We start from the raw sequence: 21,022 nt of genomic DNA, 5'->3' as shown, positions 1-21,022 counted from the left end.
GGACCTTCGTATTGTGAGGCAGACGCACTAACCCCTCTGCCACCGTGAAGCCCTGACCAAATATCAATGGACAAATCAACATCAGAACCCGACATTGATTAAACGTCATCAAACAGCATGTTGTTTCAACGTTGTATTCATGTTGCAGAATATTGGTTTGGGAAATGACAAAAATTCAATGGTCAAATCAACGTCCCAACAAGACATTGAATAAACGTCATCTAAGAGCATGTTGTTTCAAGGTTGTATTTGTGTTGTAGAATATTGGTTGGTAAATGACCAAAATTCAATGGTCAAATCAACGTCAGAACCTGAAATTAAATAAACGTCGTCAATAAGCATGTTGCTTCAACGTTGTATTCAGGTTGTAGAATATTGGTTGGTAAATGACAAAAATTTAATGGTCAAATCAACATCAGAACCAACATTTATTAAACATTGATTAAACGTTGTCAAAAAGCATGTTGTTTTAACGTTGTATTTGTGTTGCAGAATATCGTTTGGGAAATGACCAAAAGTCAATGGTTAAATCTACTTTAGAACCCAACATTGAACAAAAGTCGTCGAAAAGCATGTTGTTTCAACGTTGTATTTGTGTTGTAGAATATTGGTTGGAAAATGACCAAATTTCAATGGTCAAATCAACGTCAGAACCAACATTTATTAAACATTGATTAAACGTTGTCAAAAAGCATGTTGTTTCAACGTTGTATTTGTGTTGCAGAATATTGGTTGGGAAATGACCAAAATTCAACGGTCAAATCAACGTCAGAACCCAACATTGATTAAAGGGGAACATTATCACCAGACCTATGTAAGCGTCAATATATACCTTGATGGTGCAGAAAAAAGATCATATATTTTTTTAACCGATTTCCGAACTCTAAATGGGTGAATTTTGGCGAATTAAACGTCTTTCTGTTTATCGGTCTTTTAGCGATGACGTCAGAATGTGACGTCACCGAGGTAACACAGCCGCCATTTTCATTTTCACGTTACAAACACCGGGTCTCAGCCCTGTTATTTTCCGTTTTTACGACTATTTTTTGGAACCTTGGAGACATCATGCCTTGTCAGTGTGTTGTCGGAGGGTGTAACAACACTAACAGGGAGGGATTCAAGTTGCACCACTGGCCCGAAGATGCGAAAGTTTCTGCCGCCAGACCCCCATTGAATGTGCCAGAGTGTCTCCACATTTGACCGGCGATGCTAAGGCAGACATTGCACAGAGATGTATGGATAACCTGCAGATGCATTTGCAACGATAAATTCAACGGAATCACAGAGGTGAGTTTTGTTGATGTTGACTTATGTGCTAATCAGACATATTTGGTTGCGGCGTGACTGCCAGCTAATCGATGCTAACATGCTATGTTAATCGATGCTAACATGCTATTTACCGGCGGTGCTAAAGCAGACATGGCACGGAGATGTATGGATAACCTGCAGATGCATTTGCAACTATATAGTCATCAAATTCACAAAGGTGAGTTTTGTTGATGTTGACTGCCAGCTAATCGATGCTAACATGCTATGCTAATCGATGCTAACATGCTATTTACCGGCGGTGCTAAAGCAGACATGGCACAGAGATGTATGGATAACCTGTAGACGCATTTGCAACTATATTACGTTTACTTCCACCCACATTTAATGCGAAAAAAACACTTACCAATCGACGGATTTAAGTTGCTCCAGTGTCACGAGATGCGAAAGTCCTGATCGTTTGGTCCGCACATTTTACCGGCGATGCTAACGCAGCTATTCGGCCATGCTATGACTATGAATAGCGTCAATAGCTATTCGCTCAATAGCTTCAGTTCCTTCTTCAATACTTTCGTACTCCAACCATCTGTTTCAATACATGCGTAATCTGTTGAATCGCTTAAGTCGCTGAAATCCGAGTCTGAATCCGAGCTAATGTCGCTATATCTTGCTGTGCTATTCGCCGTTGTTTGTTTACATTGGCAGTACTGTGTGACGTCACAGGGAAATGGATAGTGGCATCGCAAATAGCGAAAATCAAGCACTTTATAGCTTTTTTTAGGGATATTCGGGGACCGGTAAAATTTTGAAAAAAATTTCAAAAAATACAACAAGCCACTGGGAACAGATTTGTATTGTTTTCAACCCTTTTGAAATTGTGATAATGTTCCCTTTTAAACGTAGTCAAACAGCAGGTCATTCCAACGTTGTATTTGAGTTACTCAACATCAGGACCTAACACAAACAAGTTCTCAACGTTGTTTCAAAGTCTTGTGCCTGCCAGGAAGTCTTCAAGCTGAGACGCTGTACTTCCTCATGAAAGTGCAACTATTGTATAACTTGTGTTTGCAGGTCATCCTCTTTGACCAAAAAGCTATCGTCAGGCTGCGTGTTCACTTGGCTTCCTCTGCACGTTTCACACCTGCTTTTCTTCCTCGTGTTTCTCGCTCCTGAGTCTTGCACTGCTGTGAAATATGCAAACACAAACTTGGTTGAGGATCGGATGTCACTGGCAGCCGGCGTGTCAGCTGAGAAGGGTGGAGACCTCCGCTCCTCTCACACAGAACAGTATTGTGCTGTTATTGTGGCAACAGGAAGTACACTTTGTTCCCTCATTTTCACCCATGCAAATATTTACAGTAACTGCGGGGGTGTCAACAACATCGCTCTTCCTTCCTCGTTGTGTGTCACAGAATCGATACAACCTTCGTATTGCAGCAGATCACACACCTGTCCTATTTCTTCGCACTAAGACTAGTTTTGCAGTACATTGTGAGACACATTTTAAATTGTGCTCCATTAATCTGCTGCTCACCCTGCTTGTCTCCAGGCAGGTTGGATAAGGCGACACACACACACACACACGCACACACACACACACACACACGCACGCGCACACACACACAAGCTGCCCCACTTGGCAACGATACACAACTTGGTGTGCTATCACACACATATATATATATATATATATATATACAGACAGGCAGGGCACGCTGGAGCCCGGCCCAAGATGGCGGCGAGGAGGCGGAGAATGCGGGCAAGCGGCGAGGCGGGGCGTGCCGGGAGCGACCCCACAAACGAGTTCAGGTGTGTGGATCCCGCACCTGGACACGATTAACATATCTCCTCTCGATGTATAAAAGGGGGAGAAGGAGGAGAGAACGGGGCTGGTGATGGTGCGGAGAGAGAACAGCATACAACGATGGAGACAGAGCGCAAGAGTCGGACGGAGGTACGGGCTGCTGAAAAGCAGACGGCGGAGCGAGCAGCAGAGAGAGACGCGAGACGCCGCGGAAGAGCAACCCGGCCGCAGACAAGCTGGTTTTGAAAAATAAGGCAAGTCAAACCTGCTCAAAATCATGTCCTTCCTTGGTGGTCCATGGAACCCACAAGACAAAATACCCACAAGACATATATATATATATATATATATATATATATATATATATATATATATATATATATATATATATATATATATATATATATATATATTGGTGCATTCTTGTTTGTTTCGGTTGCCAAGGTGACTTATGATTTTCACCTGCCGCTGGTGTTCGTACCGCTCACCTGGCTCTAATCATGAGACTATTTAGACCCCCCCTTGCCAGTCAGCCATTCTGGCGACGTTGCTCGTTTTCACACGATACCATAGTTCTTGTTGCTCGATTCATGCCGTTTCCACGTAAGCCGTGTTTATTTCTTGCCACAGTTTCTTGTTTGTTCCAAGCCATAGTTTATGTTTGTTTACCTCATGCCTTGCCAAGGTTTGTAGTTAGATCAATAAATATGTAAATATGTAGTTAGATTAATAAATATGTTTCCACCCACATATGCGGTCCTCTCCAAGGTTTCTCATAGTCATCATTGCCACTGTCACCGACGTCCCACTGGGTGTGAGTTTTTCCTTGCCTGTATGTGGGCTCTACCGAGGATGTCGTTGTGGTTTGTGCAGCGCTTTGAGATACTTGTGATTTAGGGCCATATAAATAAACATTGATTGATTGATTGATTGAACACACTACACTCAAATTGACCTTTTTTGAGAAAGGTCAATTTGAAACGTCCAAATCTTAAAGGGGAAAAAAAGTCATAAAAAGTTTTTTTATGACTTTTTTTCCCCTTTAAGATTTGGACGTTTATTTTTTTACTTCTGAAAAGTACATTTTATTTTTGTAAAAAAAACAAAACAACACAAGTTTAAATATGACATCAAAGTCAAATTTTTACTAAAACTCGGAAAATTTTCGGAGTTTTGATTGTATTATTTTATGAATTTTATTACAAAAACCTCTATGTAGGTCTGACTTAGACCTAGATTTCATACACCAACCTCCTTTAGCAAAAATCAACAGGAAATTGGCAAAAACCCCTTCAAAACAAAAGTTTTGTAAAAAATTTCATTTTTGCCTCTTTGAGCTGTAATTTGACCCTCTTAAAATGCTTCAAAACTCACTAAACTGGACACACACATCAGGACTGGTGAAAATTGTGATCTAATAAAAAAACAAACCCCAAAACTCAAAATTGCACTCCAGCTTCCCCTAGGAATAAAACACGGACAAAACTGCTCCTAGTAAGAAAACACAGACAAAACTGTTTGTAACTTCCGGTAGGAATGTCGTAGAGACATGAAAGAACAACTTCTATGTAGGTCTTACTTAGACCTACATTTAATTCATTTAATTCATCCTTCAGTAAAAATCAACAGGAAGTTGGCAATTACCCCTTCATAACAAAAGTTTTTTAAAAACCTGTCACCTTTTTTCAAACATTATCTCCTCCGAGCACGTTTGTTGTGTCGGCTTCAAACTCGCACTGGAAAGAGATTGAACCCTGCTGATTAAAAGTTGCGCAAACAGTTTTTCTAACTGCTCTGGTTTTTATTTTACAAGCCTTCAAAGAACTTCTATGCTGATGCTGCTGCGCTGCTGCTGTCTCAAGATGGCCGATTGAAAATGGGAAGCACCAGCGTGACCACACAATGCAGAGAAGGTAGGTACTGTGCGGGTAAAGATATGTTTACTGGGTGAAAGAAGGAGGCACCAGTTTGACACCAGGATACAGAGAAGGTAGGTAATGTGTAGGTAAAGATATGTTGTCTGGGTGATGGCAGGAAGCACCAGCGTGTATGGGTGAAAGAAAGAAGCACCAGTGTGACCCCAGGATGCAGCGAAGGTAGGTAATGTGCAGGTAAAGATATGTTGAATGGGTAAAGGCAGGAAACACCAGCAAAAGTCGGTCCCGTCCATCGCCTCTTGTAGCTTTAATTAATCTCTGTCTCTGCTTGATTCCTTGCTTCTCGTCTCGTTTAATAGATAGTTTAGTGTTTGAACCTGACACACAGCACCATTTTCCCCCTTTTCAATTATTTTACTGCAAATGGTTGACTTGTGCAATAAAAAAAATGTCCCCTGATGATTTCATCGCAGTTTTTGGTGTGAAACGGTTCCTTTCTGCGTGGGCGAGGCCCGTTCTCTCAGGGTCTCTTCCAGTCACGTGAGGATGACAGGCTTTTTTCTTCCTCCGTCGTTATGTGAGCAGCGCCGTGAGAGCCTCTCCTGCAGACAGGAAGTGGGGGGGGGGGGGGGGGGGCGGTTTGACTGACTCATGTCTTGATCACGCCTTTTGGCGCTCGTCGACATCGACTACATTCCGCCGTGTTTACAGGTAGAGCATGTGTAGATAGCAGCAGATAAACAGTGTGGTAGGAACAAGTGAGGCGAGTGGGCAGCAAACACACACACACACAGGCCATGCGTGTGTGTGTGTTCTCTCCCACCGTGCCACTAGGCCACCCACTCGCTAAGGCTTAGATTTTGGAGCTTGGCACTGGCTGAGAGCGAGGCTTAGCTCTGCAAAAGGTCACGGAGGTCAGCATGCGGTGAAGAAATAGTGCATCCTGTTTGAACGTCTGATAGTCTTTGTTGCCCACCACCAGAGGGAGGGTCCCTCGCGTGGAGGACCGGAGGAGGGGACTGCGATTCCAAGATAGAAGACAATGCGCTCAGTCTCCTTTTACGACACATGACTCCACCCCCTTGAGTGTGTGAGCGTGTGTGCGTGCGTGCGTGTGTGTGTGTGTGTGTGTGTGTGCGTGTTCTTGTATTTCTACCTTTCTTGAGACATCAACAAGGAAAAGTAGCTTCCATATGAGGAGGTGTGAACAAGTGAGGACATAAATCATGGTCCCAATAACATTGCATCTAATAGAAATGTCTCATTTGCACCACTAGTGGTGACCATCCATCCATTTATCCATCTTCTTTCGGTTATCCGAGGTCGGGTCGCGGGGGCAGCAGCCTAAGCAGGGAAGCCCAGACTTTCCTCTCCCCAACCACTTCGTCCAGCTCTTCCCGGGTGATCCCAAGGCGGTCCCATTTTAATGAACTGTAATCTGGTATATTGCTAATAAAATATTGTTTTGGTGTAACTGCGCCCCTTAACTAGCAGATGGCCCCATAAAATTCATGAGCGTAATTCCCAGAAGCTTTGATGAGCGTAAATAATTCAACTGCCATTAAACGGCTGAAATGCAATAAAAATGATCATGGGCAATGACAATTTATTCAGAAAGTATTCATAGCGCGTCACTTTTCCACATTTTGTTATGTTACGGCCGTATTCCTGTCAAAACGTGGACTTTGGGGTTTGTTTTTCCGGGATGCAAAGGGAAAGTTGGAGCGGGCAAGGCGTGAAGGTAATGACATCTTTATTTTAACACTAATAAAAGGAATAAACAAAAGGCGCGCACAAAGGCGGAAGTACAAAACTTGGCTATAAAAACAAAAAGTAGCAAAAAGGCAGAACTGTGGACAAAAAACAAAAGACACTAACTGTGGCATTAATAAACAAAACTTACTTGTGGTGACGTGAACAGGGCAGCATGGACTATGAAACAAGCAGCGTGAACTAAGCATGAAACCGTAAACATGACATGAGTGGAGGTAAGGTCGCCAGGCTGACTTCCTGGCAACTTTCGGTTTAAATAATAGACATGATTAGTGAAAACAGGTGCGGACTCCAAATTTGACACAGGTGAAACTAATGGTTACTATGGTGACAAAACAAGTGTGAAAAAGCAGGAACTGAGTGTCCAAAAAACAAACAGCACATGGCCAAACAAAAACATGATCAAAAGACATGACAATTCCAAAATGGAATAAATTAATTTTTGTCCAAAAAATTCTACACACAATACCCTAAAACGACAATGTGAAATGTTTTTTTATTTTTTTAAATTTTGAAAATGTATTAAAACTAAAAAAACACATGTACAATTGTTGCAATATTGGTGTGGAGGGGGGCGTGGCCTGCCGGTGTGTAAGGACCATTCCGGCTCCTCCCGGGGGATCCCAAGGCGTTCCCAGGCCAGCCAGGAGACATAGTCTTCCCAACGTGTCCCAGGTTATTCCCGTGGCCTCTTACCGGTCGGATGTACCCTAAACAACTCCCTAGGGAGGCGTTCGGGTGGCATCCTGACCAGATGCCCGATACCACCTTATCTGGCTCCTCTCCAGCAGCGGCTTTACTTTGAGTTCCTCCCGGACGATAGAGCTTCTCACCCTCTCTAAGGGAGAGACCCGCCACCCGGCGGACGAAGCTCATTTGGGCAGCTTTTACCCGTGATCTTGTCCTTTCGGTCACAACCCAAAGCTCATGACCATAAGTGAGGATGGGAACGTAGATCGAACGGTAAATTGAGAGCTTTGCCTTCCGGCTCAGCTCTTTCTTCACCCCAACGGATCGATACAGCGTCTGCATTACTGAAGACGCCGCACCGATCCGCCTGTCGATCTCATGATCCACTCTTCCCTCACTCGTGAACAAGACTCCGAGGTACTTGAACTCCTCCACGGGCCCGGCCACTAGGTGCTCACCATCGTGCCCCAACTCCGGGCCTGGGTCCAGAAGGAAGTCTCGGTTACCCGCGTCCGGGTGAGGGAAATCTGATTCCATGTTGTTGTAGTTCCATAGAAGTCTTCGAGCTGCTCTTTGTCCTTATTGGACAATATGATTTGCCTGAGTGGCTCGGAGACACCAAGAATAACAAGCGGTAAAAAAATGGATTAGAAAAGACAGGTTTGAGTCTCATGAAACATCTTAGCTGTGTATGCCAGATATTTAATGTTTTTATTTATAATAACACAATAATTAATTAGATTTCTTAAAGCGTAATCCAATTAGTGATTCAATTACTATTTTCTATTACCATTACAATTACTATTTTATATACACTCAAGTTTCATGAAATATCTTAGTTGTGTATGCCAGATATTTGATGTTTTTGTTCATTGTAGCACAATAATCAATTAGATTTATTAAAGAGTAATCCAATTAGTAATTCAATTATTATTTTCTATTACTATTACTTGTCTGTCAATCTGTGTTGGCCCTGCGATGAGGTAGCGACTTGTCCAGGCTGTACCCCGCCTTCCGCCCGATTGTAGCTGAGATAGGCACCAACGTCCCCTGCAACACCAAAGGGAATAAGCGGTATAAAATGGATGGATGGATGGATGGATGGAGGTTTTTTTTAGAATGGTCATACAAAAATGTGTATTAAAAATAGATTTTTTATTTATTTTTAAATTCAGGACTTTCCGCGGGCCAGATTTTGGACGCTGACGGTCCGTATTCATAGTTTGGGCACCCCTGGTCTACAGTATCCAATTTCACAGTGGAAACAGATATTTGAGCACATTAAAGGCCTACTGAAACCCACTGCTACCGACCACACAGTCTGATAGTTTATATATCAATGATGAAATATTAACATTGCAACAAATGCCAATACGGCCTTTTTAGTTTACTAAATTGCAATTTTAAATTTCGCGTGAAGTATCCTGTTGAAAACGTCAGTATGATGATGCGTATGATGACGCGTGCGCGTGACGTATTGAGTTGTAGCGGACATTGTTTTCCAGCTCGACCCCAGCTATAAGTCGTCTGCTTTAATCGCATCATTACACAGTATTCTGCACATCTGTGTTGCTGAATCTTTTGCAATTTTTTCAATTAATAATGGAGACGTCAAAGAAGAAAGATGTAGGTGGGAAGCGGTGTATTGCAGCTGCCTTTAGCAACACAAACACTGCCGGTGTTTCCTTGTTTACATTCCCGAAAGTGAAGCTTTAGAGTGGTCAAGCGAACATGGTTCCCTACCACATGTCAACCGGCAGGTTTCGGTGAGAAAATTGTGGTAATAAGTCGGCTCTTACTGTAGACATGAGCGGAGCTTGCGTCGTTCTTCCTGCAGCTGTCAAAGAGGCAGCTGCGTGGCTTCCCTCAGAGACACTGGCGGTTACCACACCCGACTTTCAGGTAAATAAATGATAAATGGGTTGTACTTGTATAGCGCTTTCCTACCTTCAAGGTACTCAAAGCGCTTTGACACTACTCCCACATTTACCCATTCACACACACACATTCACACACTGATGGAGGGAGCTGCCATGTAAGGTGATAAACAGCACCCATCAGAAGCAAGGGTGAAGTGTCTTGCTCAGGACATAACGTACGTGACGAGGTTGGTACTAGGTGGGGATTGAACCAGGGACCCTCGGGTTGCGCACGGCCACTGCGCCACGCCGTCCCTACGTACGACAGTATAATCTCTCTACAACACTAGTAACACAATAAGCAGATAAGAGATTTTCCAGAATTATCCGAGTAAATGTGTTTTATAACATCTGAATCGCTCCCACTGCCCTGTCTTTTATTTTTTCTTTACTATTCACTCTAACTTTCCTCATCCACGAATGTTTCATCCTCGCTCAAATTAATGGGGAAATCATCGCTTTCTCGGTCCGAATCGCTCTTGCTGCTGGTGGCTATGATTATAAACAATGTTCAGATGTGAGGAGCTCTACAACCCGTGATGTCACGCGCACATCGTCTGCTACCTCCGGTACAGGCAAGGCTTTTTTTATTAGCGACCAAAAGTTGCGAACTTTATCGTGGATGTTCTCTACTAAATCCTCTCAGCAAAAATATGGCAATATTGCAAAATGATCAAGTATGACAAGTATGATCAAGAGTGCCATCTCCGGGTTGGGGAGGAGACCCTGCCCCAAGTGGAGGAGTTCAAGTACCTAGGAGTCTTGTTCACGAGTGAGGGAAGAGTGGATCGTGAGATCGACAGGCGGATCGGTGCAGCGTCTTCAGTAATGCGGACGTTGTACCGATCCGTTGTGGTGAAGAAGGAGCTGAGCCGGAAGGCAAAGCTCTCAATTTACCGGTCGATCTACGTTCCCATCCTCACCTTTGGTCATGAGCTTTGGGTCATGACCGAAAGGATAAGATCACGGGTACAAGCGGCCGAAATGAGTTTCCTCCACCGTGTGGCGGGTCTTTCCCTTAGAGATAGGGTGAGAAGCTCTGCCATCCGGGAGGAGCTCAAAGTAAAGCCGCTGCTCCTCCACATGGAGAGAAGCCAGATGAGGTGGTTCGGGCATCTGGTCAGGATGCCACCCGAACGCCTCCCTAGGGAGGTGTTTAGGGCATATCCAACCGGTAGGAGGCCACGGGGAAGACCCAGGACTCGTTGGGAAGATTATGTCCCCCGGGAAGAGCTAGACGAAGTGGCTGGGGAAAGGGAAGTCTGGGTTTCCCTGCTTAGGCTGTTGCCCCCGCGACCCGACCTCGGATAAGCGGAAGAAGATGGATGGATGGATGGATCAAGTATGACACATAGAATGGACCTGCTATCCCCGTTTAAATAAGAAAATCTCATTTCAGTAGGCCTTTAATGTCGGCCCTACTTGTATAATATAACAAAAAAAAAAAAGATTTCACCGAAAGGCTCTGAGCCTCTCTGACGCCGAGCCTGGCTTTGCACTTTGTTTATTACATACATATTTTTTTGTATTCTATTTTTGTTATTCTGAATTTACAACCCCCTGGCGCTGTTTTGTACTGTTTTCATAATGGTTTGTAATGTTTTATATTGGAGTGGAGTGAAACTATGGAATGGTTTGAATGTGGAGTTAAAGCAATGTCCAAACATAAACCAGTTTAAAAAGAAGTTTAGGTACATGGTATTTCAGAGGTACAGACATGAAGAAGGGCTTTGATATTGGGTTTCTTGTGTTACAAAAGAGTTAGGGGGTGCCCATTGAGGCACTGGTACTGCTGTTTTTCTTCTTTTTTTTTCTTCATGATACTATTTCCATGAGCACTTGTGGTAACGGTGTGGCTCTGTATGTGTGTAGTGTGCATATGTATGTATATATTTATCATTTATTTATATACAAGTTCATTTGTACATAGAGTGAACAAGGAAGTTCGAGTTCAGAGTAATTTATGATTTAAAGAAAATGGGTGGGATTAAATAAGGGTACACTTCTTCTCACTCCTTTTCAAATATGTAAAAAAAAAAAAAGTCGAACGCACATTTGTTTTTTTGTTGTTTTTTTTATTCTCCATTGTTTTCATTTTGTTATAATAGCCGTTAATGCTATAGCACTGTATTGGATCATGCTTGCTCTTGTTTGTTTTTTTTTTGCATATTTGAAATAAAAATATATCAATCAATCAATCAATCAATCAATATTGTTGTTGGACTTACTGTTTGTAATTATTGAAATTTACAAATAAACATTAAAAAAAAAAAAAAGAGGGCGATCCTAATGTCATCGAGTTCTCTTGTGGGCGTGGCATGCCCGCAGTCCTCGTGCAGCCCGCCACTAGAAGCAGGAAGCAGGAAGTACTTGCTTGGCGTCTCCCTTTAAAAAGACGTCAGCAAACGCCACGACGTAGTCTGGAGGAGGAGGAGGCGCGTAGGCTGTTTTATCCTGGAATGACCCCACAGCGCTCCGTGGAGAACATCCCGTTCATGAGTTATTAATAGCTCGCCTTGCGTCACCCCACTGCCGCGCTGCGAGACACGCCACGCAGCTCCTTGCAAGAAAACATGCTCATAAAACAGGCAGGCGTCTGGAAGTCACGTGATTACCGCCTGTAAGTGTTACACACACACACACACACACACACACACACACACACACACACACACCATCCATCCCTCCATCCATTTTCTACTGCTTAATCCCTTTTTGGGATCGCGGGGGGCGCTGGCGCCTATCTCAGCTACAATCGGGCGGAAGGCGGGGTACACCCTGGACAAGTCGCAACCTCATTGCAGGGCCAACACAGACAGACAACATTCACACACATTCACACACTAGGGCCAATTTAGTGTTGCCAATCAACCTATCCCCAGGTGCATGTCTTTGGAGGTGGGAGGAAGCCGGAGTACCCGGAGGGAACCCACGCATTCACGGGGAGAACATGCAAACTCCACACAGAAAGATCCCGAGCCTGGATTTGAACCCAGGACTGCAGGACCTTCGTATTGTGAGGCAGACGCACTAACCCCACTGCCACCGTGAAACGCACGCACGCACGCACGCACGCACGCAGTTGTTAAATAAATCAGCAGTGCAAAGTCATTGTAAGCACTACTTCAATCAACAACATTCTTTGGGATCATGTAAAGCAGGGGTCCGCAAACACCACTCCAGGGGCCGGTACCAGTCCGTGATGCATTTGCTACCAGGCCGCAGAGAAACATAAAATGATATACAAACTCCTTTTCAATATGAGTTGGGAATTGATTGATTGATTTTTTGATTGATACTTTTATTAGTAGATTGCACAGTTTAGTACAGGGGTCGGGAACCTTTTTGGCTGAGAGAGCCAAAAAGCCAAATATTTTAAAATATATTTCAGTAAGAGCCATATAATATTTTTTTTAACACTGAACACAACTAAACACGTGCATTTTTAAGTAAGACCAACATTTCTAGAGTATAATAGGTCTCTTATTCTTTCTATTAACATTGTTATTCTGAAGCTAACTGTGGAGGGGGCGTGGCCTGCGGGCCTGCAGCGACAGGTTTGTAGACGGCCCACCTGGGCCTTGTTATCTAATCACCTATCCTTCTGTTATAAGCAGCAGCCAGGAGGAGAGACTGGGTTGGGGCTGGAAATACTATTGCTGGAAAGCAACTGAGAGACTTATTGAAAAATAAAACAATATTGTAACCCTGAAACAGGCTCTCATGTCGGTGCTTGGGGGTCTGAAGAACCCCCAGGAGGGCAAGACCCACACTAACCAATAATAAATAAATAACTTCTTACCGTTAACGCAACTTCTTGAACAGGTGCGGTACAAAACGGATGGATGGATTAAAAATGCATGAGAATGTTTTATATTTTGAACATTATTTTTAACACTGTGATTACAAGTGGAATTATTCATTACTTATCGTGTTAAGCAACGTCAGTTCAGATTTATCAGAGAGCCAGATGCAGTCATCAAAAGAGCCACATCTGGCTCCAGAGCCATAGGTTCCCTACCCCTGGTTTAGTACATATTCCGTACAATTGACCACTAAATGGTAACACCCGAATACGTTTTTCAACTTGTTTAAGTCGGGGTCCACATTAATCAATACATGGTACAAATATATACTATCAACATAATACAGTCATCACACAAGTTAATCATCATAGTATGTACTTTGAATTATTTACATTATTTACAATCCGGGGGGTGGAATGAGGAGCTTTGGTTGATATCAGAACTTCAGTCATCAACAATTGCATCAACAGAGAAATGTGGACATTGAAACAGTGTAGGTCTTATTTAGTAGGATATGTGCAGCCAGCAGAGAACATAGTGAGTTCAGATAGAATAAGAACAAGTATATATATTAGAACAGGGGGAGGGAACCTATGGCTCTAGAGCCAGATGTGGCTCTTTTGATGACTACATATGGCTCTCAGATGATTAAATTTATATAGCGCTTTTCTCTAGTGACTCAAAGCGCTTTACAAAGTGACACCCAATATCTTAATTACATTTAAACCAGTGTGGGTGGAACTGAGGGCAGATGTGTAAAGTGTCTTGCCCAAGGACACAACGGCAGTGACTAGGATGGCGGAAGCGGGAATCGAACCTGGAACCCTCAGGTTGCTAGCACAGCCACTCTACCAATCGAGCTATGCCGAGTAACCGTGTGATACTCTTCCATATCAGTAGGTGGCAGTCGGTAGCTAATTGCTTTGTAGATGTGGGAAACAGCGGGAGGCAGAGTGCAGGTAAAAATGTCTCTAATGCTTAAACCAGGTGTAGGGAACCTATGGCTCTAGAGCCAGATGACTGCATATGGCTCTCAGATAAATCTTAGCTGACATTGCTTAACATGGTAAGTAATTAATAATTCCGCTGGTAATCAAAGTTTCAAAAATAACGTTCAAATTATAAAACATTCTCATGCATTTTAATCCAACCACCCGTTTTCTACCGCACTTGTTCAAGATGTCGCAATAATGGTAAGAAGCATTATATGTATTATTGGTTAACTTTTATAATAACAATGTTGAAAAGAATAAGATACTTATTATACTCTACAAATGTTGGTCATACTTAAAAATGCACGAATTTAGTTGTATTCAGTGTTGAAAAATGTTATATGGCTCTTACGGAAATACATTGTGAAATATTTGGCTTTCATGGCTCTCTCAGCCAAAAAGGTTCCCGACCCCTGCATTAGAAGTACATTTTAGTTGTTTATAATCCGGGGAGATGGGATGTGAATGGAGGAGGGTATTAGTAAAGTGTTGAAGTTGCCTGGAGGTGTTGTTTTAGAGCGGTTTTGAGGAAATATAGAGATGCACTTACTTTTATACCTGTTGGGAGTGCATTCCACATTGATTTGGCATAGAAAGAGAATGAGTTAAGACCTTTTGTTAGATCGGAATCTGGGTTTAACGTGGTTTGTGGAGTTCCCCCTGGTGTTGTGGTTATGGTGGTCATTTACGTTAAGGAAGTAGTTTGACATGTACTTCGGTATCAAGGAGGTGTAGCGGATTTTATAGACTAGGCTCAGTGCAAGTTGTTTTACTCTGTCCTCCACCCTGAGCCAGTCCACTTTGGAGAAGTGGGTTGGATTGAGGTGTGATCTGGGGTGGAGGTCTAAAAGTAACCGGACTAGCTTATTCCGGGATGTTTGGAGTCTAGATTTGAGGGTTTTGGAGGTGCTGGGGTACCAGGAGGTGCAAGCGTAATCGAAGAAGGGTTGAATGAGAGTTCCCCCTAGAATCCTCAAGGTGCTTTTGTTGACCAGAGAGGAGATTCTGTAGAGGAATCTCGTTCTTTGGTTGACCTTTTTGATCACCTTGGTTGCCATTTTATCACAGGAAAGATTAGCCTCTAGAATGGAACCTAGGTAGGTGATCTCATCCTTCCTGGTGATAACAATGTCACCCACTTTTATAGTGAAGTCACTGACCTTCTTAAGTTTGATATGGGACCCAAATAGGATGGATTCCGTTTTACCGTTTTACCTAAGTGTATGGATAGCTTGTTGGGAAATTGTGTTAGATGTAAATATAAACAGAATACAATGATTTGCAAATCCTTTTCAACCCATATTCAGTTGAATATGCTACAAAGACAACATATTTGATGTTCAAATAATCATTAACTTTAGAATTTGATGCCAGCAACACATTACAAGGAAGTTGGGAAAGGTGGCAATAAATACTGATAAAGTTGAGGTATGCTCATCAAACACTTATTTGGAACATCCCACAGGTGTGCAGGCTAATTGGGAACAGGTGGGTGCCATGATTGGCTATAAAAACAGCTTCCCGAAAAATGCTTAGTCTTTCACAAGAAAGGATGGGGCGTGGTACACCCCTTTGTCCACAACTGCGTGAGCAAATAGTCAAAAAGTTTAAGAACAACGTTTATCATCTGTGCACAAGACACACCAACGAGCTTGTTTATAAGATGGACAATACAACTCCTCATAGGAAGTTGCCATTTGTTATAAATTTGTGACATGATACAATGGACATTAATGAAGATATCAAATAGAAAAGTGATAGATTGCGATGAGGTTACGACTTGTCCAGGGTGTACCCCGCCTTCCGCCCGGTTGTAGCTGACATAGGCGCCAGTGCCCCCTGCAACCCCCAAAAGGGAATAAGCGGTCGAAAATGGATGGATGGATAAATTGTAGCCAAAGGCTGATTTCCATCAGCATCCCATTGCAAAGAAACAAGCTCCCACTAATTCAGCGTTATAGTGAGTTGTATTTTTCATGCACTTATTCATGCTGTATTTATCTTGCACAAGGGCCAACATTAAACCGGTCCGTGGTGCAAAAAAGGTTGGGGACCCCTGACATAGATGAGCTATATCAGGGGTCTCAGACACGCGGCCCGCGAGACGTTAGTTATCTCTCTCTCTCCCCCTCCCCCGAGCTCTCTCTATTACCGTGTGTGTGTCTCTTTCTCGCTTCCTCCCCCCGCCCTGCCGTAAATTGTCCGGGCCGGGGGGAGACGAGCGGTTCCGCTAGCTTCCGAAGCACTCCGCCGAAGGACAGAGCGACGATACAAAACTCTGGTGCACCGAACCCCAGCGCTGATACTCCGGCAGAGAGTCGCCGGGCGAATCGGACGTGTAAAACGTCAGTCGTGATGTTAGCCCGTTGCTACCGTACCTGTAAACTCCACGGATAGCAACCATGAGACAATTTTTGTTAATTGGGTCCAAAAGGGCTCTTTCAACGTTCTGGGTTGCCTACCCCTGCGTTATTTGAAAAGCGGCAAATGAGTGTAAGCGACAGAAACGTAGCCATGGAGACGAGGGTTTTCTTACGTGCCTGGCTGCAGTCACACAGTGACACCTGTCCATCAGTAATAACAGTCCCCGATAACCTGGAACAATTTAAACCGTTATTATTATTTTTTTCATTGTTTAATTTGCGTTGCCTGACATTATTTAATTCTCAGTTTGTTCATTTATATTTTGATTTTATTTTGTGTTGAAAATAAAAATAAAGACATTTAAAAATATATTTTTTTCAAAAAATATTTTCTTGCGGCCCAGCCTCACTCAGACTACATCAGGGGTCTCAAACTCAATTTACCTGGGGGCCACTGGATGCAGAAACTGAGTGAGGCTGGGCTGCAAGAAAATAATTCTTAAAAAATCTAACATGCACTTTTTAAAGATTTCACCTTCTTTGAATGGCTTTCCCGCCCTAGCAACATACTTGCCAACTGTCACGATCTTTCCGGGAAGCACCCGAATATCAGTGCCCTTCCCGACAATCTCCTAGGGAAATCATTCTCCCGGTTCTCACCCGGATAACAATATTAAGGGCGTGCCGTGATGGCACTGCCTTTAGCGCCCTCTACAACCTGCCGACTCGTCTGCTTCACCACCATACAGGCAGTGTGCCAGCCTAGTCACATATTGCTTGAGGCTTCTGCAGACCCACGGAAGTGACTGCAAGACATACTTGATCAACAGCCATACAGGTCACACTGATGTTGGCCGTATAAACAACTTTAACACTGTTACAAATATGTGCCACACTGTGAACCCACACCAAACAAGATTGACAAACACATTTTGGGAGAACATCCGCACTGTAAAACAACATAAACACAACAGAACACATACCCAGAATCCAATGCAGCCCTAACTCTTCCAGGCTACAATAGGGGGCAGGGGTGTATATTGTAGCCCGGAAGAGTTAGGGCTGCATTGGATTCTGGGTATTTCTTCTGTTGTGTTACGGTGAGGATGTTCTGCCAAAATGTGTTTGTCATTGTTGTTTGGTGTGGGTTTAGAGTGTGGCGCATATTTGTACCATTGTTAAAGTTGTTTATATGGCCGCCCTCAGTGTGACCTTTGTGACTGTTGACCTAGTATGTCTTGCAGTCCTCTACTGCGTCTACAGTGGCCAAAAACAACATGTGGCTGAGTTGGTACGCTGTTTGTATAAGACTCCAAAGGCAGTGCCTCCTAATATTTTTGTTTGGGTGAAATTCGGGAAAATGACTACCCCTGGAGGGGCACTGACAATTGTGAGTCTCCCGGAAATATTGAAGGTATTCAAATATGACGCTGTAAAGTGCCATTCATATAAAAGTCGCGGGCCGCACCAAAATTGAATTTTTACGTCAAGGTGCGGGCCGCAAAATAACATCTCGGCCTGCGGGTCGCGTGTTTGAGACCCTTGCTCCACATCCAGTGGCCCCCAGGTAAATTGAGTTTGAGACCCCTGAGCTATATAGTAAAGCAACTAGAACTAGATGTTTCAATCCCCTTTGGTAAGTAGGAACAATCTTGACGGTAGCAGTCGGTGTGGAGTGGTGAAAGGGAGGGTAAGTATGTCATTGGGGTCTTCAGGTGGGCACCCTGTTTCATCGACGTTTCTTTGATTGAAGCCCACGACGTCTCCAGAGGGCTCAAGGGTGTACCTAGCGTCCCAGGTACACCCCCCTCCATGCCATACCCTCCATATCCAGTTGGACTCTGCATGGCAGGGTCGTCCTTTTCCCTGAGTCAGGCCTAGGCCTGACCGCATACCATTGTCTCTTATTTTACTGCCCAGTTGGGGTCCTTGCGCTTAATCCATAGCCAGTTGCTGACTTTTTCGGCTGCACTTGACAATCCCTTCACCCCCATTTTTCTCAAAAGACTGATAGTAGATGTGGCAATAAATCCCCTGCATCCCACCTCTACTGGGAAAATCCACTCCCTTCCTCCTCATAAAACCCAGAACCGTGCCACTCCAGAGGGAGCGGGTGGTTGTCTGCAGGCTCCTTCTAAGCTGTGACAGGGCAATGCTGTATGTAGGTCGACAGGCTGCACTCGCCGGAACTCAGCTGAAAAAGAAAGCGCTGCAATGGATATGGCGTAAATATTTACTAACAGTGTTGCTGGCTGCCGCGTGGGCCGGGCGCTGCACCCACCGAGACACAACAAGAAGGGTGGTGCTTGCGTTGCATTTTTCATGTAATCCCTTCCACGTACTGAGACTCCACCACACCTGTGGAATTGGTGCGGCTGTCCGCCCTCCTGGATGACGCACCGGGGGATGCTGCCTGTCAGCCAAATAAAACATCCAGTGGGCGCACTGACACATTGAGCTGGAGGGCATAAGTCAGAATCAGCTTGATTGGCCAAGTATGTTTTAACTCACAGGGAGTTGGACTTTGTAGACTGTGGGCTCTTTGTTCAATACAGCGCCATGAAATGACAGAACTGTGTCACAATCTTCATCTTTCAGTCTTGGGAGTATATACATACCGTGTTTTCCGGGCCATAGGGCGCACCGGATTATAAGGCGCATTAAAGGGTTCATATTGGAATTTCTTCTTAAATTGAAAACACCGTATTACAAGGCGCACTGCAGATGAGCAGGTCTATTCAGGTCTATTTTCATACAAATGGCGCACCGGATTATAAGGCTGTGACAGTCTCTTGCTGTCGTGCTGGTTCTCAGGACCACCAAGGAAGGACATTGTGGCGCAGGTTAGACTTTCTTTTATTTTTCAATAATAAAAAGTCTCTAAGGGTTGTTTTTCAGCCTTGCCGTGTCCTGCTTCCTCTCCCGCTCCACCTTTTCAGTCGCGTGCGTCTTCGTCTTCCTGTGGCTCTCTCTCACTCTCGTTCAGCATCCGCTTCCTTCTTGCTCCTTCTCTCTCCGTCTCTCCCCCCGGCGTTTACGGCCGCTGCCCTTTTATACAGTGCGAGAGGAGATTTAAATTGTGCCCAGCTGGGCGGCACACGCACCTGATAATATTTGCGGAGTTGATTCCGGCGCGCCCCGCCTCCCCGCCGCCATCTTGGGCTGGGCTCCGACGTGCCCTGCCTCGCTGTCGGACTGCCGGCCACGCCTCCTCGCCGCCATCTTGCAGCAGGCTACGTTGTGCATTGCCTCGCTGTCGGACTCCCTGCGCCGCCTCTCCACAGAAGCGCATTAAAAACCTCTAAAGGTTTAGTGGCCACATGCGTGTACAGCACCTTTTAGCTCTCATTTACAAAATTGTATACACTACTGAATTGGAGTCTTATGGCCACTTGTGTGGGCACTTATACTGCCATCTGGTGGTGTTAGAAGAGTATAACATACAATGGAATTTGGGAAAAAAAGTGTAAAAAGAAGAATTAGCATGTCACTAAACATGAAGTACACTTTTGTGTACTTATGAACTAAGTACATCATATCAAAAGATGATTATTAGATTTTATTCTAATTAGGGTCCAATTAGCCTAAATAGCAAAGAGAAATATAAAAAAGCATGTAAACAAACAGCCTGGGTCTTAAGAGGTTAAAGGAGTCATATTATGATTTTTTTTCTAAATGTAAACTATTTCCTTGTGGTCTACATAACATGTAATGGTGGTTCTTTGTTCAAAATTTTGAACAGATGATGTTTTACAGATCATCTTCAAGTCGCTTTCTGACAGTCTCTTCAGGAATTTTGTGGGCGGTCTAATTTACGTGGCTCACCTTCGACATCGTCTTCTCCCCGTCATCTTTTTTGTAGCGGTATAGCGTGCAAGGACGGGAGTGGAAGAAGTGTCAAAAGATGGCGCTAACTGTTAAATGACCTTCATACTTTACTTCAATCAATAACGGAGCAGCATCTCCTCATCCGTGGCTCACTTGTGCAACAACGCCGGAAATGTGACCCATGAAAAAATTTCGGACCGGAAAGCTCTAATAGCTAAAGTTCCTCGGGTGAATTATTTAAACCCACTATACCGGTAGTTTTTAGCGCTTTCATGGCGAGTCTACTGACAGATATAAGTTCGAACATTACGCTACTTTATATTACAAATGTCCCAACACATGAAGATAGAGAAAAAGAAGAAGCTTATGGACTACAGTGACGGACGTGTGCAAATTTTCAGGACTTATGCAGATCCCAAAAACAGATCAGCAGGTACCAGAATGAAAGAAAAGGTTGGTTTTGCATAATATTGCAAAACAAAACACCAGATAATGTGTCCGCTAATGGGTGGCATTTTGCGATCCTTATACACATATTATAATAATACTCATACTTCTGACTACGGTAGCTATAATGCGCCGACAATCCAACAAGCAGTGTGGTTTCGAAGTCGGACTAAAACATTTTGAAAGATTTTCCAGTGCCGTGTGCAATGTTTTATATTTTCAATGGAAAATATAAAGTTTTGGTGTTGTTTGCTAGC

General features: G+C 43.8%; 1 protein-coding gene across 2 annotated transcripts in view; it reads left to right on the top strand.

Annotated features, from left to right (window-relative positions):
* Positions 1-11,681: 11,681 nt before the first annotated feature.
* LOC133563022 (transient receptor potential cation channel subfamily M member 1-like) overlaps positions 11,682-21,022 on the top strand; it is a 164,009-nt gene continuing 154,668 nt past the window's right edge. For both annotated transcript variants that reach the window (XM_061916931.1, XM_061916929.1), the window contains exon 1: positions 11,682-11,949. The gene's annotated coding sequence lies outside the window, so the exon portion shown is untranslated. The remainder of the gene's footprint in view (positions 11,950-21,022) is intronic.

This window comes from Nerophis ophidion, linkage group LG12 (genome assembly GCF_033978795.1).
Source record: "Nerophis ophidion isolate RoL-2023_Sa linkage group LG12, RoL_Noph_v1.0, whole genome shotgun sequence".
NCBI lineage: Eukaryota > Metazoa > Chordata > Actinopteri > Syngnathiformes > Syngnathidae > Nerophis > Nerophis ophidion.
Note: the sequence above shows the minus strand (reverse complement) of the source record. Positions and strands in the feature narration are given on the sequence as shown.